Below are 21,853 nucleotides of genomic sequence, written 5' to 3'. Positions count from 1 at the left end.
CTCAGATAATCCCATTGGACAAAATAAAGAATATCGTTTTTTTTTAACTAGCAATGCAAAAAAAACCCAAAAGACAATAACCAGATTACTAATTAGTTTAACCATCAAAATAATATCATTCTGAATATACCCATATCTGCACAATAAAAGCTTTCAATCTTCTTTTCTTGAAGAAAATGACAGCAAAGAATGCACCTGATGGGACATTCAACTGTAATGCCTAAAATATTAGCAGCGATGCTGCTAAGCACGTCGCCAGCTAAGTGAAGTCAGCTTCCAGATTCAAAGCAACTTCATTTGACACCCCTTTCCCTCCCAGTCTGCTCAAGCCAGGATCGATTTGGGTTTCCTTCTACAACTCCGTTGGCCTCCTGGGCTTAGAAGGGACAAAGAGGAGCAGATGCAGTGTAACCTCGTAGCTCTCCCTAACCACATCCATATCACTAACGAGACAGTGCTGATGAGCAGAGCTCACGCCTCCCAGCAGTGTTACGGTGGCTCACACTATGCGGTTTTCAGATCTGCTAAACATTTTGGGATTGAGTCAGCAACTAACCAAGCTGCCAGCAGCTCAGCGCTGTGATCACACTGCACGATAGCTTAATTGTGAAAAGCTAAGTGCCAAAACCTCCGCAAGCACTTGCTTTTCCCAGGCTGGTGGCAGACCAGCTTAATATCCACGTACCAGGGAGCGGAGCCAGGCTCTCTGCCCATTTTCTTCAACAATGGAAATCATCCCCAAAGCTTTAGGAGGTCCAGAGGAGTTGGCTGCCTTGGTATATAAAAGGAACCAGCCTGCCAGCATCAAGTCCAGGCACTGAGATGAACAGTCGGAGACCTCTGCACTGCTCCTGCAGCCAGAATTGGCAGGGACATGCTCTGAGCAGGCAGCACAGCCCACTCCTGGGGAAACCTCTACTGTTCTCGAGCCAGCATATCCACCTCCACCCTACCCACCCACCTCCACCCTGCCCACCCAGCCCAGCAGCACGGGAGACTCACTGGGGCTTAAGTAGAAGCATGCTCCACCAGTTTGCTTTGGTGGGGGCATTTACAAGCCCCCCACGATTTAGATCATCTCCAAAACATCTCTGAGCTATGTAGAGACCAAGGCAAACCCAAAACAACCCTAGGAACTAGAATTCACAAACGACCCTTTGACAGATCCCCCTCCCTGGCTGTGCTAAGCTCTTGGCCTGTTATTGCACCTACAAACAGGGTTGCAAAACACTGTCTCTACTTGATCCTGAATCTGGGTGCTGCGGGGTCTGGCAGAGGTGAGCAGAGAGCGAAGATGTTGAAGCTGCCTCCTATGATGTGGTGAAAAAGAGAGGACAATTAATGAAAAGAAAGTGCAAGAAATGTGGAAAATGTGGAAGTAAGTAGTCAGAGATGCAACTGAGATACAAGAATCAGAGACAACTAAGGTTTCCTGCTTTCCCAGTGTTGACTTAGATGTGTGGGTTTCCTTCAGGCCCTGTTAGATGCTGAACAACCACAACTTTCTGATCTAGGTCTTCCCACCCCCAGATTCTGATCTGAAGCTAGGGGTTTAAGTCTATCACTAAAAATATCAACATCAATATTTATCTTCTGCAGAAGATTTTTCAGTCAGACACTCTGGGTGAGTAATCTGATTAACGCAGCTAAGCACATCTCGTGCTTCAGGGACTGCCTGTCATGGGAAAGGAGAAACTCCTGTGTCTTCACATAACATGATGTATAACTGGTGAGCTTCCACCTTGTTCAGAGCAATGAGGCAGGAACCACTGTTTCTGAGTGTCCTGCAGCTGGACACATGGCCCCACTTGCAATGGGGCTGAAAGAGACTTCATAGTTCGCGTACAACTCAGCACTCGCTGCTTTGAGGGCTCATTGTACTAGTGGGAGAGGGGAGCACGCTTTCTCAGAGGAGAGACCCAGAAGAGTGGGACTGGCTAAACTAGAGAGGAACCAAGTAAAACAGGAATAAAAAAACCCAACCAAACAAAAAAAAAACCCCACCAGCACCAAAAATCAGTTCACTCCTGGAGTTTCACCAAGGGAGGACACCAAGAGAAGCAGGGGTTTTTCTTCTGTGCAGAGGGGGGGGATTATTTGGTTTCATCGTTAAACTCAGGACTTCAATGTTCTGCAGAATAAGCTCAGGACCAGCCCCTCCTGGGAAGAGGATGCTGGCCTCCACAGCCGGCAACTCCCGTGCTCGTCCACGCTTTGGTTCCTGCGCACGGCTGGCATGGAGCCCACCTCACAGCAAACACAGAAGCCCAGCCGTACACCAGTGCCAATGGCTGACATTTCTCTGACCCTTGGAAAAGAGAAGAAAAAGGGGTGATTCTCTGCGTTGTACAAATATTTACCTAACACTTACATCAGCCAAATGTGGAAGAGACAAAACAGCTAGGAATTAATCCGGAGGTAGTGATTTCCTTGCTGAGTAATTTGTACTCTGGCAGGCTAATTCCCCAATGTAGGTAGGAAATGATTTTCAGAAAATGATAGGATAAACACTCCCCTCAGAGAAAGTGCTTGGTGCTTCAGTTCCTCTCCAAAGGACTGGCTTTTCCCTGGGGATCTCCACAGGGCACCCTTGGAGAAGAACCTGGTTCTTCCCATGCACTCCTTGCTAGGAGGAGGGAAAGAACTATAGAAAAGAGATGGCTCCTCCAGCTTCCTGTAGCCAGAAGACCTACTGAGGCCAACTGCTGATTGAGGACACAAGGAAGGTTTTCTCTAGAGCACATGCCACAGGATTCCAGACATTGCCTTGCAGGTATCCTCTCCTGCGTGACAGCCAGAGAGCAGAGCCCTGTGGCTAAGTCCACTGCTCTGTCTCAAGAGCACCAGAGTGAGGTGGTCCACCACAGGTTTGACCCATCCATGAGGTCTCCATCAGCTCTGCACCGCAGCCCAGCTGCTGGAGCACTTTCTTGACGGCTATTTAAAGCCAACAAGAATACGCCTGGAAAAAAGGAGAAGGCAGGAACTGAAATACCTCAGCAAACACTTCAGCATTACTAAGAGGGAATGCCAGAAATATTAGCTTTGATGGTTTTGCTCCAGTCCCCCTACAAAACCGGTTGGGGTTAGGATGGGAAAAAGCAAAAAACTGTAAAGGCAGAAATCAAAGGTTTGGGAAAAGCCTGTCTCACAGCCAGGTGAATAGCTGAAGATGTTGGGCCGGGCTTTGTTGCCATTAGCCTGTCAGACAGATGTACCAGCCAACCCCAGGCCTTTCTCTCTTCTGGGCATTTACCTCTCATCACTTCCCAAAGCAAAACTGTTGTTTTCCAAGGCTATTTTTTCACCCCAAACACCTCCAAGGGAGGCAACCCTGGTGCAGGCACAGCTTGCCAGAAGCAGTGGCCAGCCTTGCTGCCACATACTCCCCCTCCTTGGCATCAGGACCAGCCTCCCCACGGCTGTAACAGACAGTTCAGGGCAGTGATTCACCCAAAATCCAGCCCAGAGAAAGGCAGGCACCCGGCTTTCTGCTGGGCCATCTTGCCCAACTGAGCTGGCTGGTGGCCACACAAGCACCACAGCAGACCCCAGTAGCCAGGGTAGAGCAGCATCCATGCTTCCAGCGCCCCATGGTTACACCACACACATTGCGACATCAAACCTGCCTCTTTGCCAGCCCTGACTGCAATGGTGCGGCTGGTGCCAGAGCATCACAGATGGGGAGGTTTGTACGATTTTGTGCCGAGAGGGACCTGATGAGCAAGGAGATGTTCTCAAAGGCACTGTGGAGGGGCAGAGGAGCAGCCAGGTTCATGGCAATGACTCTCTTTTCTACAAGCAGAGATCAGGAAGGTAAGGGTGGTTCTTCTTTGGGGAAAAGGGGAACTTTTTGTCCCTGTTCCTGTCAGGCAGGCTGGCAGCTGCCTGCTGAGGACCCAAATGCCCACTGGGGCTGAGCCTCAGCTGCCCCTCTGGATTTCAGCCAGGCAGCCCTCACGACTTGAGCTCACTTCTGGAAATAGAGGCAGGAGGACAGAAAGGAAAGAAAAAAAGAGGCTGAAGAGGAGGCTGAGACAGACGCTGCGTCATACAGGACAACCCCCTGTAAAAGGCAACCGTTCTGGGGCCAGCTGCCCGCAGACCCGCTGTTAAGGGACAGAAAAGCTGTAACAAGAGGAAATAAGATGAAGATGTTTCTTGCCTTGGGTCCGGCCAGGGCCCAGGGGCATGTCTGCCTCTTCTCAGCTATGCCTTTTACTGCACTCAGGTTAAAAGTCAGCGAAGGAAGCTGCAGGAACAGCAAGTGGTGATGGGGAGATCTCATCCAGCAGTTATGACTCTGCCAGAGCAATGCACTTGAAGCGTGGCTCAAGAGGAAAAAAAAGCAAACTAAAAATAAAAATTACAAAAGCAGAAAGCCGCAGCCAGAGATAACAGATAGCAATGCCAGGGGAGCTATCAGGCCTCGGGGCAGGAGTGTGACCAGATTAGATCCATCAAGCCACTGTCCTGCCCCTGGCCCCAGACAACACCCAACATTTCAATTAGTCTGTGAAGGTACCTGGCACTTGTGCGAGGGGGAAATCCCAGACTCACTCAGGTGATCAGCTTCCCCTCTGAAGGATGAGATTTGATTACTCTGCTGTTGTTACTGCTGCTTACATAGCTGCAAATGCTATTAACGCTCATATGCTAGCCAGCCCTTTGGTAAACCTGCTAAATGATCCCGCTCAGCAGCCTCAGGAAACAGCAGGTCCACAGGCTGGTTTGCACGAAAAGCATTTTCCTTTTGATCCGACCCTGTCCTCCTCTTCTGTTGTAGGGACAGGGCAAGAAAAAACTGTCAGGCACAAAGCAGAGTTTTGCTCTTCAATACCCGCAGTGCCCACGGACCCCTCAGCATGGCATGATATTTCAACCCTCTCTTGGACAATCTTATTTCTCCTCTCATCCTGGTTGATTTTTTTTTTTCCCCAACTTGCTCTCATCCTAAGGGACTTGGACATGATTTGAGGTCTTTCCCAGTATTATTCCTGGCTGAACAGGTAGGCAGATGCAGTACCCAATACGTCCAAACATTACCATTAGTTGCTTTGAAAACATACTAGTCCAAAAGATATTGAGGAAGGTTGCTTGAAACTGAACATGACATAGGAGCTGTATTCAGGGAGCCGTGCAGTCCCTCACACGCGTATGCATTAAGTCTCATGCCCTGAACATGAACCTCACCTCTACCTCCTGCCCCAGTTATTCTCATTTAGATTATACCCCACTCACACAGGCAGTGCACTGGGAGTGCCTTCACCCCGCCACATGACTGCTGGGTGTGCTGGGCAGTGAGGTTGTGGTCCAGTAACCGAATATTTCTGGCCAATGAGATCCTGGGGACAAGCTGCCACGCCGTGCCGTGCACCCCAGGCTGCATGGTTTCGTGGCTGCAGCCTGGGAGCAGCCATCACCTGGCCAAGGCAGTGCTGCATCGCGCTCTGAGAAACAGAGTAATTAGAGAGTTTGACATGTCTTTTGCACACCCTGACCAGAGCAAACCCCTACTGCTAGTGCCACACTGTAGGGGAAGCAACACCCACCTCCTGCTCCACCACACGCACGCGTGTATGCAGCCCCACAACACTAAGTGTACGAAGCATAAAGATGAGGTGTCAACTGACCTCCTGAAAACAGAGATACGGGGGAAGGATAAAGTAAAAAGGAACATCCGATGGTTTCGGGCCATAGGGGTGAGTGAAGGTTAGGTCAAGCCACGAATCACAGACAGGGGGCCAGAGAAACTACCAAAAAAAAAAAAAAAAAAAAAAATCATTCAAGGGTAGACCCAGGCCAAGAGAGTCTCTCTGGTTACTTATTTAAGTCAACAAAAGGCATAAGCAGAAAAGAGTGAACTCCTCACTTTCAGATAAAGATCAGAACAACACTCCTGGAGTTAAAAGGATTCAAGAAGTTATGAAACCTGGTGTTACAGAGGGAGCCCTGCAAACCTTTCCATTTCTGGTTAGAGCAGAACCCTGCAAATATGATTGCTGACCTTCTCCGGGGATAAATCACAAGTTAGAGACCGTGTGTGCAGACATAAACGACTCCATTCTTCCTCCAGTTACAACTCTGATTCACCGCTTTGCGAAACTGCATGGCTGTGCTGTGAGTTTGCAAACTCTGATAATAAGCTGCACAACATTAAAAGTACATGAAGTACGACGGAGGAAAAGGCAGAGAGCAAAGCACTCCGTAACGAGAGGAAAATGAGCAGATATAACTACCTAGGGCACTCATGCAGTCTGATTTCCAGACTCACCCACCAAACAAATACCTTGCTGCTGTTGCCCTCTAGGTATAGGAAACGTATTTCATACAGGAAGGGAGGAACTGATAAGCAACGGCTGGGGCACTAACCTGTTTTGTGGAAGATAAAATTCAAATCTTGCTTCTGCTACTAAAATTTTCCATTGCCCTTGTTAAATCACGAAATCCACCTATGCTACAAGGTTACCTGGCAAATATTGCCTGCCTCCTGAGAGCTCAGTGAGGGTATGCACAAGGAGAAGCGTTGCTGTATTTCAGTGAGAAAGCCCCATGATGTTGTTGCCAGTTGCATTATCCTTCTAAATTATGGGGCTGAGATCATAAGTCAGCTCCAGAAATGTCTCTGTTTCAACCTAGTGTGTGCTAGAGTAAAAAAAAAAAAAAGCAAACTATTGATTATCTGCACTTGCCAAGCTGAAGGCAGAGGAGGTTCAGGAGCTGATACCAGCGTGGAAGGTTGGCTACAACCTGCAGCCAGCTGAGGTGCCTGGCCACAGAGACCCAGCTTTGGCTATGCAGCTGTAATCCCCTGCCCAGGGTGATTACAGCCAACAGGAGCCCTGAGCGATGGAGACGTCCTCTCCTGACCATCCTCACCTCTCCGACCACGCAACTTAATCCCTCCTCACCTTCCTCTCTTCTGCCTCTGCAAAGTTGCACTAAGAGAGGATTAGATTGGAGAAAGGGAAAGAGCAGGGCACTTTGTTTTTTGGGGGATGGAGGCAACATTGACTTGAAGCCTGAGAAGAAGAGCACCCACTGCTGCTTTTAGAAACACGAGATAAGCACCATGATTTTGGCACTGCTAACTTCCACAGCAAAGGGGGGAGGAATGCTTTCTATTCTGCTTCTCTCTCGCAGTAATCCATGGGTCATCTTAACCACACAAGACACACGTAGAAGCTTTTATATAACAAAATATGTTTTCACCATTACAGCCATAATAGCTGTGCAGTTAAAGTCATTGACTGCTGGCAAGTTCAACTCTTTAATTTACAGAACGCGTGGCACTTGTCCTGCAATTACGGCGTGCTTGTCCCCGAGACGCTGGGCTGCACACAGGCTCACTCTGTTTCCGCCTCCTCGCAAGATGCGGCCATCAAAAGCAAAGAGTCTCTCACTTTTTACATTCTTCGCGCACAGCAATCAATTTCTCAAAATAGCCACAGCCAGTCTTAAAAAGAGCTGCTTCCAGTCATACCAAGATTAAGGGTATTTGAGTAGTTCACATCACGGATCGCACTTACCAAGCCAGGCTTTTGCTAGTCATTGTCTTTAAAACCTGGGATTTCCATCAAACCATTTACTGATGGGAGATCAAGATGTTTGGCTTGCTTGAACTTGCAGCACTTGGAAAAACTGGCAGGTTGACAGAAGACCACAGAATCAGGTGTTTTGACACAAGTCTAAGTTTTGATTTTTATTCCTGCTTTTAAGATCAAAATAATTTGCTACTTCATGGACTCCAATTTCATGCTTTTCCTCCCCCCTCCCCTCTTTTTTTCGGTAAATGGTAACATCTGACATTATTTTTGGAATAAAAATACCTTTAATCCTGGAACATCTGCATGGGTTTCTACCAATTTACTCCCAGTGACCACATCCTCAATTGCTGACTCACACTCTGCAGCTCTGCATACAGCCTGCTTGCCTTTTTTTTTTTATAAATAAAAATAATAACAACTTAAAAAATCTGGCCCTGAAGGTGACTAGCATGAAAAGCAGAAGTTCCACCTGGTTATGATCATTGAAAGTGGTATTCCTGGCACTCTCCCCTTCGCCTGGAGGCACCGGTGAAGCCATGCCCTCAGAGACATGAGAGGCAATAAAGGCCTGTTCTACCACGGTAACAAGTTAATTAAAGCTAACGTTTGCCTCCATATATCACCAGCTCAGTGCAGCAAATCATATGCACTGCACTCGGAGACAGACTTGGGAGGCTTCCTGCCCTCTGTTATTCGTATGTACAGCATCATCATTAACAGCAGTTACGACTTCTTGCAAAAAGAAGCACATTTCTAAATGCTCTCAACCACGAAGCGATCTGTTGCTTTGATGTCCATCCTATCTGAATAAACGCAATGAATAAGAAGCAACATATGTATGCGGCTGCCCTCCCCTGAGCACAGGGAGGTACCTGCAAAAATAAAGAAATAAATAAAATGGCAATTCTATGCTCAGCAGTCTTTGCCATCTGTTTTACTTTTTGCAACAAGACTGTGCCCAAGAAAGTTCAACAAGGTCATCCATGCAGCTTTCGGAAAGCTTTGAAAAGTGCGTTTTTCTCAACTGATCCAAACACTGCAGCATATAGACTGCTCAAAAGAGCCTTCCAAGAGATGTTTTTCATACAGGAGCCATCTACAATGAGAAGCTGAACATCAACTGTGCAATAGACCTTCAAGTCAGCATTTGTTACTACTTTATTGAACACCGCTAACACACTACAGGCTTGGGGAAGAGTGGCTGGAAAGCTGCCTGGCAGAAAAGGACCTGGGGGTGTTGGTTGACAGCTGCCTAACATGAGCCAGCAGTGTGCTCAGTTGGCCAAGAAGGCCAACAGCATCCTGGCCTATATGCCTATATCAGGAATAGTGTGGCCAGTAGGACTAGGGAGATGATTGTCCCCCTGTACTCGGCACTGGTGCGGCCACTCATCAAATGCCTTGTTCAGGTTTGGGCCCCTCACTACAGGAAAGACATTGAGGTTCTGGAGTGTGTTCAGAGAAGGGCAATGAAGCTGGTGAGTGGTCCAGAGCACGAGTCATATGAGGAGCAGCTGAGGGAACTGGGGTTGTATAGTCTGGAGAAAAGGAGGCTGAGGGGAGACCTTATCGCTCTCTACAGCTACCTGAAAGGAGGTTGTAGCGAGAGGGGCTTGGTCTCTTCTCCAAAGTAACAAGCAATAGGACAAGAGGAAATGGCCTCAAGTTGCACCAGGGGAGATTTAGGATGGATATTAGGAAAAATTTCTTTACTGAAAGGGTTATCAAGCATTGGAACAGGCTGCCCAGGGATGTGGCTGAATCACCATCCCTGGAGGTATTTAAAAGACATGTAGACATGGTGCATAGGGACACCATTTAGTGGTTGTTTTGGCTGTGTTAGGCTAATGGTTGGACTCAATGATCTTAAAGGTCCCTTCCAACCTAGATGATTCTATGATTCTTTCTTTTATCTCGGATGAGGATTTTCCTAAAGACTCAACAGCTTGCCACCTCCATGTAGATGCAGCATTCCCGAAATATCTGCTTGTTTTTCAGTGAACTTCTGTGGAACTTTGTGCTATGGAAAATGTGATACACTGCTTTTATGAAAAAAAAAAAAAAACCCACACCTTATTTATTTCTCTACTTGCCACTTCTATTTGCAACTTTGCTCAGTGCTGCTGCAGCCGTTTTCTTCACCTGAATTCTCCTCAAAGGCAGTAACCCAATCCCACTGATATGTATTGTTTCCATGATCTCTTTGAGCATTGTGACAAAATTATTACCCTACGTTATCAGTTTCAGAGGTGACTTTCAATGGAGGCAGTCTAGGGACAAGTCTAAAGGAAGAGAGGAATTAAGATAAAGACCAGGCTGGACAAACATCTGCCAGAAATGGTGCAGGTAGGGTTGGCCCAACCTTGGAGCAAGGAAACGAGCTAAACAAACACTCTTGAAGGCCACTCGAGAAATATCTTATGATTTGTTTAAATTACTTTCATTTGCCTATGTTCTTGAGGGTAGCAGAACGAGTGGTCTTCCCGGGGGTCTGCACAAGATGCTCTGCTCTGACACTGAACAAAGCCCTGTAGACAGAGACACCCCTACATGTGAGACAACACCACAGTTATCTGACAGGTGCGCTGAGAAGGGAACAAAAGCAGGCGTACTCACGAATATCAAAACCAGAGACATATAACAAGCCTTCTAAATAACAAAGAGGAACTAACAGTGCAGTGGCTGAGGTACTGCTTTGGTATTGCTTTCTATGTACATCAGATTAGAAACAATTTCATAGAATGGTTTAGGTTGGAAGGGACCTTGAAGATCATCAAGTTCCAACCCCCCTGCCATAGGCAGGGACACCTCCCACTAGACTAGGTTGCACAAGGCCACGGCCAGCCTGGCCTTCAACACCTCCAGGGATGGAGCCTCAACAACCTCTCTGGACAACCTGTTCCAGTGCCTTACCACCCTTAAAGTGAAAAACTTCTTCCTAATGTTGAATTTAAACCTACCCTCTTCCAGTTTAAAGCCATTCCCCCTCGTCTTGTCACTACATGTCCTGGTAAAAAGTCCTTCCCCAGCTCTCCTATAGGCCCCCTTTAGGTACTAGAAGGCCGCAATAGGATCTCCCCGGAGCCTTCTGATAATTTGATGATTGAATTTTGAGTGAGAAAGCGTGCTTCTATTAACGTTAATGAGTTTTGGATGAGGCTCTAAAACTACTCCAAGAATTTCAGGAACTTGGATACAATCCCTGTGTACAAGTTTACTTCCATGATTCTGATTCCAAATTAAAAACTACAGCTTCTGGTTCAGGTTTACATATGATCAAATGTTGATTAAAATGGCAGCAAAAAGTAACTGGAATTTCAGGACATTCTTCAAGAACGTCTGATATTTCTCATCAGATGCTGACAACACCATATCTAAGCCCAAAGCTTCCTTTGACCTCTAACCCTAAATGCCAACCTGTATTTCTCTTTGTGGAGGAACTGTGCATGCACCTCTCAACCCAACACCACCATCACTATTTGGCAAAGATGTGATTCCTAACACTGATTTCCTCTGAATCATCTTCAAATACCAACTGCTAGTCAGGGCAGACAAACATGCAAGATGGACTAACGGTTTGATATGTTAGCAAAAATCCTATATACCTATGTCTTAAAAACCGTATTAAACTCCTCAGAGCACTAAGGGGGTAAGAGCACACTCAAGCTCCTCCACGACACTAGCTCAAAATGCACATGGACAAAACAAGCCACCAGTCCTCCCTTTGGGCATCCTGCCTCCAGGCAAACGTACGCCATGCAATGGGAAGGGCTGCAAGGCACAGACGCTTCTGGGCTGGCTTTATTTACACAACATGGGTTGCTATGGGGAAGACCCAGGGTTGTGTAAACTCTCTTTATAGAGCTCTTACCCAATGACATAATTCCAAAATACCAACTTCTGAAATATCGTTTCTTTTTCCTGACTAAATCCCACGTCAGTGTCCTGCTTTGGGTCTCAAACTGGCCTGTGCAACGCACTTGAAAAAAATCACCAAGAAAGTGTGGAGCCGGGAGGAGTTCACAGAAACCACTCTTTGTCCCAGAGAGAACAAACCTGGAGCCATTCACAAGCTGAGACGCAGCTGAACTTTTCAGACCCCAGACTGCAGGGGCCAGCCAAACGCTGCTGCGGGGCCCCCGTTCTCTGCCAAGCCATCCCTGCCACCAGCAGGCATTCCTGAGGGCTTCCAGGAGGTGATCCTTCACCCAGAAGGAGACGGCCGGGTTAGTCGCCTTGGAGCTGGGCCAGCATGCCTTACAGAGCTATCCTGTTTCAGTGGAATATTTAACCGTGCTACAGCTTCTACCAGAGCATTAAAATTGCCCTGCCAACTGCTTAAGGTGGCTTGGGAGGACTGATCGCAAAATTATTGTTTTCCTTCCAATGTGTTGGAAATTTCCATAAGAGGGGTTCCTATTGCCCAGCAAGTGCCTAATGACACTTAAGGACAAATGAAAATGTAAAGGCTGTCCAATCCGCCTCTTGTGTAAATCAGTACAGGAAACTCACAAAGTAATTCCTGCACCGGCTCCAGAATAAATATCCAATGAAAATGCCATCTGACATTGGTTATTTGCATGCTGACCTGAGATTTCATCCAAACTCTGTTCTCATACTCTTTGCTAAGTTTTACTGACCTTTTCCACAGGCTCCTGGTGTGATTCCTACTGAGCTCCACCGACTGTTCAATTTCATTCCCTTTCCATGATGGTATGAGTGTACTGCCTTATACAACTTAACCACATATGTCAAAATACCCTTTTCTAGCATGTTCTGCCAAAACTGAAGGCGAGTGAAAGCAGCTGGCCACTCTACTGCATTTTGCCAAAGGACTAGTTGTTCACTGTCTGTCTTTTGTGTGCCTCTGACCCCAGTAACTCACAAAGCTCCGTTTTTTACGTAGCTAGGAGAGCACCAGACCTCAGCTCTGGTGCCCTGAAACACTACAGTACAGCTTATATGCTACACACTGTTTTATGGGAGCAGTTCCTAACGTGGTGTCTCCTGGGATAGAGATGAGGACTGTGTGTGCCTGTGACTTCCCAGGCTCCACAAATAGCCCAGGGCAGTCCATGCTTGATTATTCTTTTAATCTATTTTTTCTGTGTGTTAATACAAAAACACATAATTGCTGAGGTTGGAAGGTGCCTCTGGAAATCACCTAGTCCGAACCCCTGCTCGGAGCAGGGTCATCATCACCTAGAGCAGGTTGTGCAGGGCCATGTCCAGTCAGGTGTTGAATACCACTAAAGACAGAGACTCCACAACTTCTTTGGGCAACTTGTTAACAATGTCTGATCACCTTTACAGTAGAAAAAAAAAAAAAGTTCTTCTTATGCTTAAGCGGAATTTCCTCTGGCTTTGTTTGTGCCCATTGCCTCCTGTCCTTTCCCTAGATGCCACTGAGAAGAGTCTGTCTCCTTATTCCAGACTCCCTCCTATCAGGTATTTATACAGATGGATAAGATCTCCCTGGGCCTTCTCCTCTCCAGGCTAAACAGCCCCAGCTCCCCCACCCTCTCCTTGTATGTCAGATGCTCCAGTCCTGCAATCATCTTCACAGCCCTTGGAAGGACTCACTCCAGCATGTCCATGTCTCTCATCTGGGGAGCCCAGAACTAAACATGGTGCTACAGATGTCTCACGTGGGCCAAGCAGGGTGGAAGTATCATCTCCGTTGATCTGACCTAATGCAGCCCAGGAGGCTGTTGGTCTTTGCTGCAAGGGCACATTGCTGGCTCATGTTCAACTTGTTGTCCAACAGGATCCCAAGGTCCTTTCCTGCAAAGCTGCCTGCACTGGGGCATGGAGTTATTCTTCTGCTCCCTAACACTGTCTGTCTCCCATGGGATTCTTTGAAGCAGGTCCCTCGACATGGCAAAGTCTGCTCTCCTGAAGTCCAGGGCTGTTATTTGCCTCGTTCCAAGTTAACTCCAATCTGTTTACCACACGAGGCAAAAATAATCTGTGAAAGTAGTAGCAAATCAGCCAGTCATTTAAATACATTAATTCTGAACCCCCAAAATTTACGACTTCACTGCATTTGAAAAATCTGCCTGTAAGTACCTTGGAAGCCGAAGTCCCAAGGGAAAGTGCTGGGATTTGAGCCAAGCCACACATGTGCCTTTTTAGAGCCCAACCTAAAATGGCAATACAATTAACTACTTCAGAGTACTTCACTGTGAGCCTTCCTCTGTCTTTCTGTGCTCTCCACCTCCCCATTAGAAATCCACCTTCTCCACAGCGAGTTTCAAGTCTGTGATCAAAAAATCTTTGTGATCCTGAAAAATGAGAACGAAGGGACAAAAGAGAAGAGATTGAATGCTAGAAGGAACAATGAGAGGTCTTGTAAGCTAAGTTTATTATTCATGTCCCTATTATATTAATGAGATACCGATTTTTTTTGTTCAAATGAAACAACCACAGAGTAATACCCAGGCTACCACATCAGCATTTCACATGATTCAGAAAACCTGGAGCAGAACATAAATTCTGTTTGCTGCAGGATGTTAGGGCTTTGTCTATTATATTTTATAATACACGTAACTGCCACTGTTAGACACGCTTTTCTGCTTTGAGAATTGATGCCAAAATGATGCAATGGGATTGTTAGCAGCCTATTGTCTGGGAGCTTATCCATCCAAAAAAGTCCTACTGTGATGCAATATGCTAAGAGGTAAACTGGCAAACAAACAAAATTGCTCACCTCTGCCAGGTTCATTGCTTTGCTGCTCTGCCCTGCGTCTCGGTGACAGTTAAGCCAGGAGGAAGACCCGGCATAGTACATGAAATGGAGACAGCACCGTTTCAGAACGGCCCAAAAAGGCTCTTTTATGCTATCTCTCAAGCACACACCAAAAGTGACACTCGCAAAATGTATATCAGACACTTGATTTTTACCTGCTTTTAAGGATCTGGGATGCTTGACTGAACTTTATCATGCTTGTTTTGCAGTGCTGACTGAAATATGAGATGTTCGTTCAGCACTGGTTTTGACATCTCATCACTCCAAAGACGGGGCTTTCACCCCATCGGAAAAGCAGATGTGTTGATGTTTGAAAATTCAGTAATGCTAACGGCAGCACCAATGAAGTAAACAGGACAAAAATCGTGAGGACTAAATACAGAATGAGTACAAGCCATTACTGCACCGGTATCAATAGGGGCACATTAGCACACAAATGCGACTGCATTCACACAGCTGGTGAAATTTGAGTGCGTCCTGGGTGCCGGCACACTCTCCTTGACTGGTTTTCAGTCACCATTTGGTGGTGAGAATAACACAAATCTGTTAGCCTCCCAGGAGTACTGGGGAGCTCGATTATCTCACTTTCTAAAACAGCAAAAATGAGAAGGATGGAGAGTCTGATTCACAGGGTCTATGTATGCAGGCTCATATGGACTTGTTACAGAAATGCTGCTGGTCCTTTTGGAAAAATCAGGCCTCTGGGCACTCTGATCCTCACTAGAAATAAGAAAAAACGCTTTCTAGTGAAAGAAAAAAAATCTCATGTAGGAATCTCTGCATCTCTTCAGCTCTGAAGCTGGCAAAGTAAGCCTCACTGGATTTAACTTCAAATGCTTATAATGTTGCATAATTGGGAAATGTCACAGTAACATTTTTTATGCATCCTTGCATATGATCAAAAGTATGACTGTCACAAAGCCAGATGAGACACATAGCATGTCGCAGACCCTTGGTGAAATCTGGTTGCTAAAGCATCCAGCTGCTGTAAGCGACCCTTGTGGAGGGATGCTGTTTATGTACATCTCTAATTATTCTGGGCCATCTCAAATGAAAGAAGAGTTTAATTAGCAACTTCATCCCTGCTACACACTGTTAAAGAAAGTTACAAAAAACATGTAGAGCGTGCATAAGTTTCCACCAAACTCTATAGAAATTTTTAGGATGCTTCTAAATTTGAGCCTCATAGCTAACCCTAGAAACTCCTACGGGTCTTCATAAAACCCGAGTTCACGTATGCTAGCAATGTGGTTAGAGTCTCCGTACAGGTAAGCTCTCACTCAGCAACAGCTCAAATGACAGGAAAGACATCCCAGGCATAACACTATCTTAAAATTATTAGCAAACAGGAAACATCACAGAAGAGAAAAAAATAATGTTTTTTTCTACCAGCTCTGCAATAACAAGATGACTATCCAGTTTCTCCCATCACTTCTCAGCTGGCCTCCCCATGATTTTTATTTAATTTCTTTCTCGCTGTCATTCCCTTGCCCTCTCAGACTCTTGCAGCCTCTAAGTGTTTTTGGGGAGCACCCAGACCTCCCTATTTCCCAGTGACCCTCCTGTGGCTCCTCCTTCAAATTCTCTTGTGTTTCCTGGTGAGCTCTGTCTCCTCTTCCATCAGCTGCCTGCAAGTCCTGCCCCAGTCTTACAGCACTGGAAAGAAACGCAACCCGATAGCATTAATAAATGATAGCTAGTCCCACCTCTCACTTTCATCTCCTCTTCTCCAGCCGTAAGTAATCCTCCTGCTACCGAGGCAATGAGCAAGCACCTGCCCGGGCCAGGTTGTGGTGCTGCCATGTCAAGCCCCAGGGCTGATTCCAGGCCAGGTCACCATCTGAGCAGGTTGGTGAGCAAGCCAAGATGTTGCTCTCCTCAGTTGCCCTGGCCTCCTGCCGGCACCTGGGGTGGAAAAGACCTGATGGGTCCAGCTTGAGGGACAACAAGGGCTCCCTATCCAGCCCAGCACCCCCTGGGCGACACCTCCACCAAGGAGGCTTCCCCAGCAGCCTCCCACACCATCAGAGCTCGAGGCACCGCTGCATTTCATCTGGAGGCCGCAGACAGCTCATGCCTCGGTCACAGCCCCCGAGAAATCAGCCACTGCTCCCTGGTCCTTCCCTGCTCGGTGCCTAAGCCTCTTCTCGTGAAAACCCATGAGATTTCGTGACTCATCCCTCGCCTCAGGGTAAAGCTAAGAAAACAAGCAGTGACGAGATAGAGAAAAGAATAATTGTAATATGAGAAAAATTTATAAGCTATTCTTCCCGCCCAGGACTTCCCCATCTCTGACATGAGAAAAGCACCAATTAAACCATTCCAGCAGAATCCCAGAGCTCCAGCGAGGGCTGGGTGCGACAAACACCAAATGGCCCTGCTGACTCCTGACCTGCTACAAGGACAAGAGGGAACCCTTAGTGCTAGCGTCCTTACGGTGTAGAGTCACATTTCTTACAGCAAAGGAAGTCCTTTCCCCTCCCCAGCCTGACAAGACATAGCACTGAACTCGAATAGACTGGTGGGAGCGGGATTTGGGGAGATTCCGGAACTTGTGCACCTGAGACAGAAGACTAAATCCTTAGTGAAATCCTGACTGCTTCAACACTACAAGCAAGGCAGGAGCCGCAGCAGAGCACACTTGCTCAGTGACCTGATATGCAGGCTTTAATTGGGACCCAGGAGACACCAAAATGCAACTACAGTCAAAGAGGTGACATAGGACAGCATCTCAGTATCCCATATTTTCTCTCGTTTAGTAGCTTGCTCCAATTCGCTCAGTTTTTAAATCAAAAGGAAGTTTTCTAACTGATGGTGCCGCAAAACACAAGCTGAAAAAACAAGCCAGGTTATTTTTTGCTCTTTAAAAAAAAACCACACCACCCACCAGGGATCTTGCCCAATGGTCAAAACTGCCCAGCTGCTCATTTGTGTGCACAGCTGTATACAATTTGTACGGAGCTGTACAGCTATAGGAGCGAAAGGAACAGAGCAAAACCAAGTTGCCACAACCAACAGCATTAAAAAGATTCTTTTTACCACTCATCTTCCCAGTAATTAAGGTAGCTATTTCCCAGTTGTCTGGGCGATTGAACCACCCTGGAAGAATCAACCCCAACATATTTTCAACTCATGTTTTTGTTTGCTCAGAGAGGGCCAATTTTTAATTCACTTCTTACAAGCATTCACCATTCACAACAGGCCTCAATTATCAAAGAGCTAGCCTTAGCCAAAGAAGAGGAAAGAAAAAGCAATGCCCATGTAATGAACTGTTGCTAAACAACATCAAATACATGTGAGGAGATTTTGATCTGCTCCTGGAAGTTCCACAAGCAAACACACAACATGAAACAAATATGGTAGATTATTTATTGCAATTTCTTCACTCAACTCTAAGAGTTTCTGCCAGAAATATAGTTCCCGTCCATGGAACAGAAACCGCAGAGGCCCGCCTAGGGCTACTTAGCACGCAGATGTGGTCCAAACTTACTGAAGACTGCTGGTTTCAATTAAGGACCAGAGCTGGTGCTTTAATTCCATCTTACAAAAAAAGGTCTCTCTGAAAAGGCACAGCGTATGCACACTACCTCCCTGCACAGGAAATAAAAGCCTTACGTAGGAATTCAGTAATTAGCAGATCAGACCATTGGTTCATCCCATCAGATAATCTACCTTTGACCAGTGGCCAAGATCTAATGTTTAAAAGGCAGAAGAAAACAACCTTCAAAAGTACCTTTAGCTATATAGCTTTACAGATGAGAAAAAAAAAATGTCCTCATGACCTACGCGAACAGTCAGCTTATGCCCTGAAGCACAAAGTGTGATTACTCTTCTCTTACCATGCGTAGTTGCAAGTGTTACTATTAGTCATAAAATTATCCAACCCTTAAAAAAAAAAAAAAAAAAAGTAATCCAGCCACGCTACTTGCATCATTGGCTCCTGCAGCACTGAATTAACTATGCTGAAATTACCCAGTACATACATGATAGACTTACTTTACAAATAATGCTTTTTAATTTAATGGCGTAACTCCCTTATGCTATGGGGCTGAAGGAAACCCAGAGACTGATTTCATTTCTACAGCCACTTTGAATTCTGCTGTACGACCAGCTTTAACCCTTTCCTCTTCACGGGAAAAAAAAAAAAAAGGTATAGATATCTGACACAAGTAAATCCTGTCATAAATAAACCTCTTCTGCCTCGGCCACCTTTGCTGTTCCTTCCCCTCGGTCCTTCTCAGACCTCATGATGTTCCTGATCACTGAAGCACACAGAGCTAGCTGCTGTGCTCCAGACGGAGATGTATGCATGTTCAAGGCAACGTCAGAGCTCAGCCATGCCTCTTTAGGGTCTCTTCCATTTTTAAAACAAAGCTGCTCTGGACCACATTGGCTTCAACCCAGAGGAAGCCCTTCTACTGGCTTCTGTGGGCTCAGATCCAGCCCTTGGCCCTCCCTCTACTTACATTTTGATTAGCTGCAGCAAGCGAGGCAGACAGCTTTGTGGCTTAGCCAATTTTTACCATGCAGCCTAGTGAGTAACTCCTGGGTCGCTTACCCTCCTGAGCAGCCCCCTGGGTGACAATTGTTGAAAGAGGTTTGTGTAGATTTTTCAGTTCCAGGTAAATGGTGTCTGTTTTCTTGGTGGCCTTTCCAGACAACTCCAGTCATGCAGATGAAGGATGTATTGGTTTGACCATATCAAATCTCATACTAGCCTGACTTTAATTAGCTCCTTATGGCCTGGTTTTGATCTCAGAAATGCCATGGTAAATCTGGAATAACTCCCCTGAGGAACAGAGTTTTGAGAACAGCGTTTGGCCCCTGCCGTGAAGTTCTGACCTTCTTTATGCTCCTGCGAGGGCTGATCAGTCAATGGCCATGATAGCAGCTCCAGGCAAAACCAGACTTCCAGGGCCCAGCTTTCAAACCCAGGTGCCCAAAAAACAGCAAGTTCGTCCACCTCAAGCAGGGCATTTATGGCAACCAGGACCTTGCCACAGCATCCTATGCTCTCCTCCTGCAGAAGCTCTTGAGGATGAGACGGGCTTGCCTAAAGCCAACCCCTGGGGAAATCCAAGCATTTCAGCCTGGCTTGACAACTGTGCAAAGGACAGGAGGGTAAAAGATGTCCCCACTGCAGAGTAACTAGTACGTACATGAGGACCTCAGCGGAGGTTCACCCACCCAGATCAGAGTTGTGCTTGGCCCACAGCCTTACAGGATGCATGAGCAGCAACCTGCACCTTCTTGTCCTTGCAGTAGATGATGCTGCCAAACGCTGGTACAATGCAGACCTCTTCCTGCCACTCCAGTGCTGTTTTCATACAGATATCCAAAGAGCGTGGGCTGCTTGACTGTTACCGTGTCCTTGTGCACCACAAATAGCCTGGCTGAGGTATGGGCCTGCTGAAGGTCTGGAAACTACATGAGGCTCTTGGAAGCAACCAATGGCATTTGGCTGCTCATATAGGAAATACACTTGCACAAACATGCTTGCAGACAGTTCCTCACCAGCTCCCTATCCCAAAAGGGGTGCCAGGGGTTAGTTCATCCATGGCACTGACCTGCTGCCTCTGACTGTTCCCACCCAGCTGCCCCAATCCTAGTCTTTTCCATTACCCACTAATCCTGACTGGTCTGTGGTTGTTTCTCTGGAAGCTTATCTGTAACCCTAATCCTAGCTCATGCTCTAGCTATTTCCCATTGATCCCTGGCCTCCCTGTGTCCAGCTCCCTTTGCAACCCTTCTAGGAGACACAGTCCAAGCATGGAAGCCTTCTCCTCAGTGCCTTCCCTACCAACGCTGCAAGAGATTTCACTTGTTTGAGACCTGTATCACCTATAGCTTTTTCCCCCAAACCATGCAACTTCAACAGCATCTGAATACAGGTCTCATTCAAAGTAACCAGCGCTGAAATGCTCCCACTAGGCCTGCATGGCAGACAGGCAGGTCTCATGGTCTGTGCTAGCAGCAGCCAAATGTACCCCGGAGGGAAGGGAATAGCTCCATTTTGTTTTACCAGCCACCTCCCCTTCACACCAGACCATGAAGAATCAGCTGTGGTAAGCTGCGTCTTGCTCTACATGAGATCAGTAGGATTTTTGTGACTGGTCTCCAGAGGAAAACATTTTCGCTTATACCTTTTTGCTGAAAGATAAGCCTCAGTACCTGAAAATGCATAAATACTGGGGTTTATGCTGGCACCCAGTCCAGCTGTAACCCTTTCTCATACCATGGTTTAGCATCTGTCTATACCGAGTTCTTGATTACCCAGTTTATTATTCCACCATGGCCAGATCCCCAAGCAAAGTGCTCAGGATTGTTACCTGAGTCCCTGCAGACCTTTGCCCAGCAGCGTTGTGGCACAGGTAATAATTTGTACAGGCCAGGTATGTGGTGGGGTACCTTGAAGCTACTGTTGCTTACCAGCACTGGCAGCCCATGGCCACATAAACAGATTCCTAAGAGCCCCACCCCAAAGCAAAGAAGCCCAGATGACCTGATAGAGCCGGCACCTGCCCTTGGACTGAGCAGATGGATAAAAAGAACCACATCCATATGGCCAAGAGGAAGTATCCTAAATTGTGGCACTGCCTGTGGCATTGTTATTTGTGACAGGAGTAGTCCAACTCCCTGCAGCTGGCCCGGGACCCAGCTCCATCCAAGACAAGTTGAGTGGGAACAACAGCATAACTGGGGACTGGATAAGAGCAGGTGACAGTGGTCTTGCAGGAACAAGGTCTGTCATTCACTTGCACTTCTCTCTGGGTGATCAGGAGAGCTAGGTAGGTCCCCAGAGACCAGCAGCAATCCACCCTGAGGCAGGGGGGTGGCTGGGGTCTGGATTCATGGCCCTAATTTCCCTGTTTCCACCCATCCTTGGCCAGCGTCATCTACTTCCCATTCAGTTCCCTTGGCCATGACCTCTCCGCAGTACCTCCAGCAGCACAATGAAAGGCAGAGGAGTTTTGAAATCGTGCATTTTGATAGATTCACAAGCACCCCTGCTTCTTTTTATCGTCAATTCCTAAAGCTAAATTTCTCAGGGGAAGCAGGGAACGTCCACCAGCTAGAGCTGGCAGAAGACAGAAAGGCTCCCTGTGACACCCTGCTCTTGGGAGCCAGTACAGCCTTCCCCAGCGAGCGGATAGGCACCACGCAACAACCGACACCAACTTCCCATACAGACCTTCACATCAAAGCCTTCCTGCAGGAGAGGCAGTGATGGGCTGTGCCAGGATGGGAAATCTGGCAAATACTGCAGAGCATGGGGGCTGTCAAAGAGACCCTCTGCACGAGTTCCCTTCAGATGCAGACAAGGCAGACCTGGCCCTCTCACATGCATCAGTGAGGCAGAAGAACACAATTCAGTTGTGAAGTTTTATATAGAAAAATGGGGAGAGTTTGTCACAGGGTTGAAAGCTCAAGATCCCTACAGACTGCCTTGGTGCTGTCTGTGTGCTGCTGTGCCCTGTTAACCTCTAAGAAGGTCCTGCAGTGACTAGGCAACTAGTAATAATATCTGTTATCCTGGCTAATGGGAGCACAAAGAAGG

General features: G+C 46.9%; 1 protein-coding gene across 1 annotated transcript in view; it reads right to left on the bottom strand.

The window, feature by feature from the left end:
- Positions 1 to 21,853, bottom strand: part of B4GALNT3 (beta-1,4-N-acetyl-galactosaminyltransferase 3) — a gene marked incomplete at its 5' end in the record, with an annotated part of 69,013 nt that overhangs the window by 26,838 nt on the left and 20,322 nt on the right. The gene's annotated exons all lie outside the window — the stretch shown is intronic.

The sequence above is a fragment of the Vanellus vanellus genome (genome assembly GCF_965231255.1).
Source record: "Vanellus vanellus genome assembly, chromosome: 1".
NCBI classification, from domain to species: domain Eukaryota; kingdom Metazoa; phylum Chordata; class Aves; order Charadriiformes; family Charadriidae; genus Vanellus; species Vanellus vanellus.
This window is presented reverse-complemented; position numbering and strand designations above follow the sequence as displayed.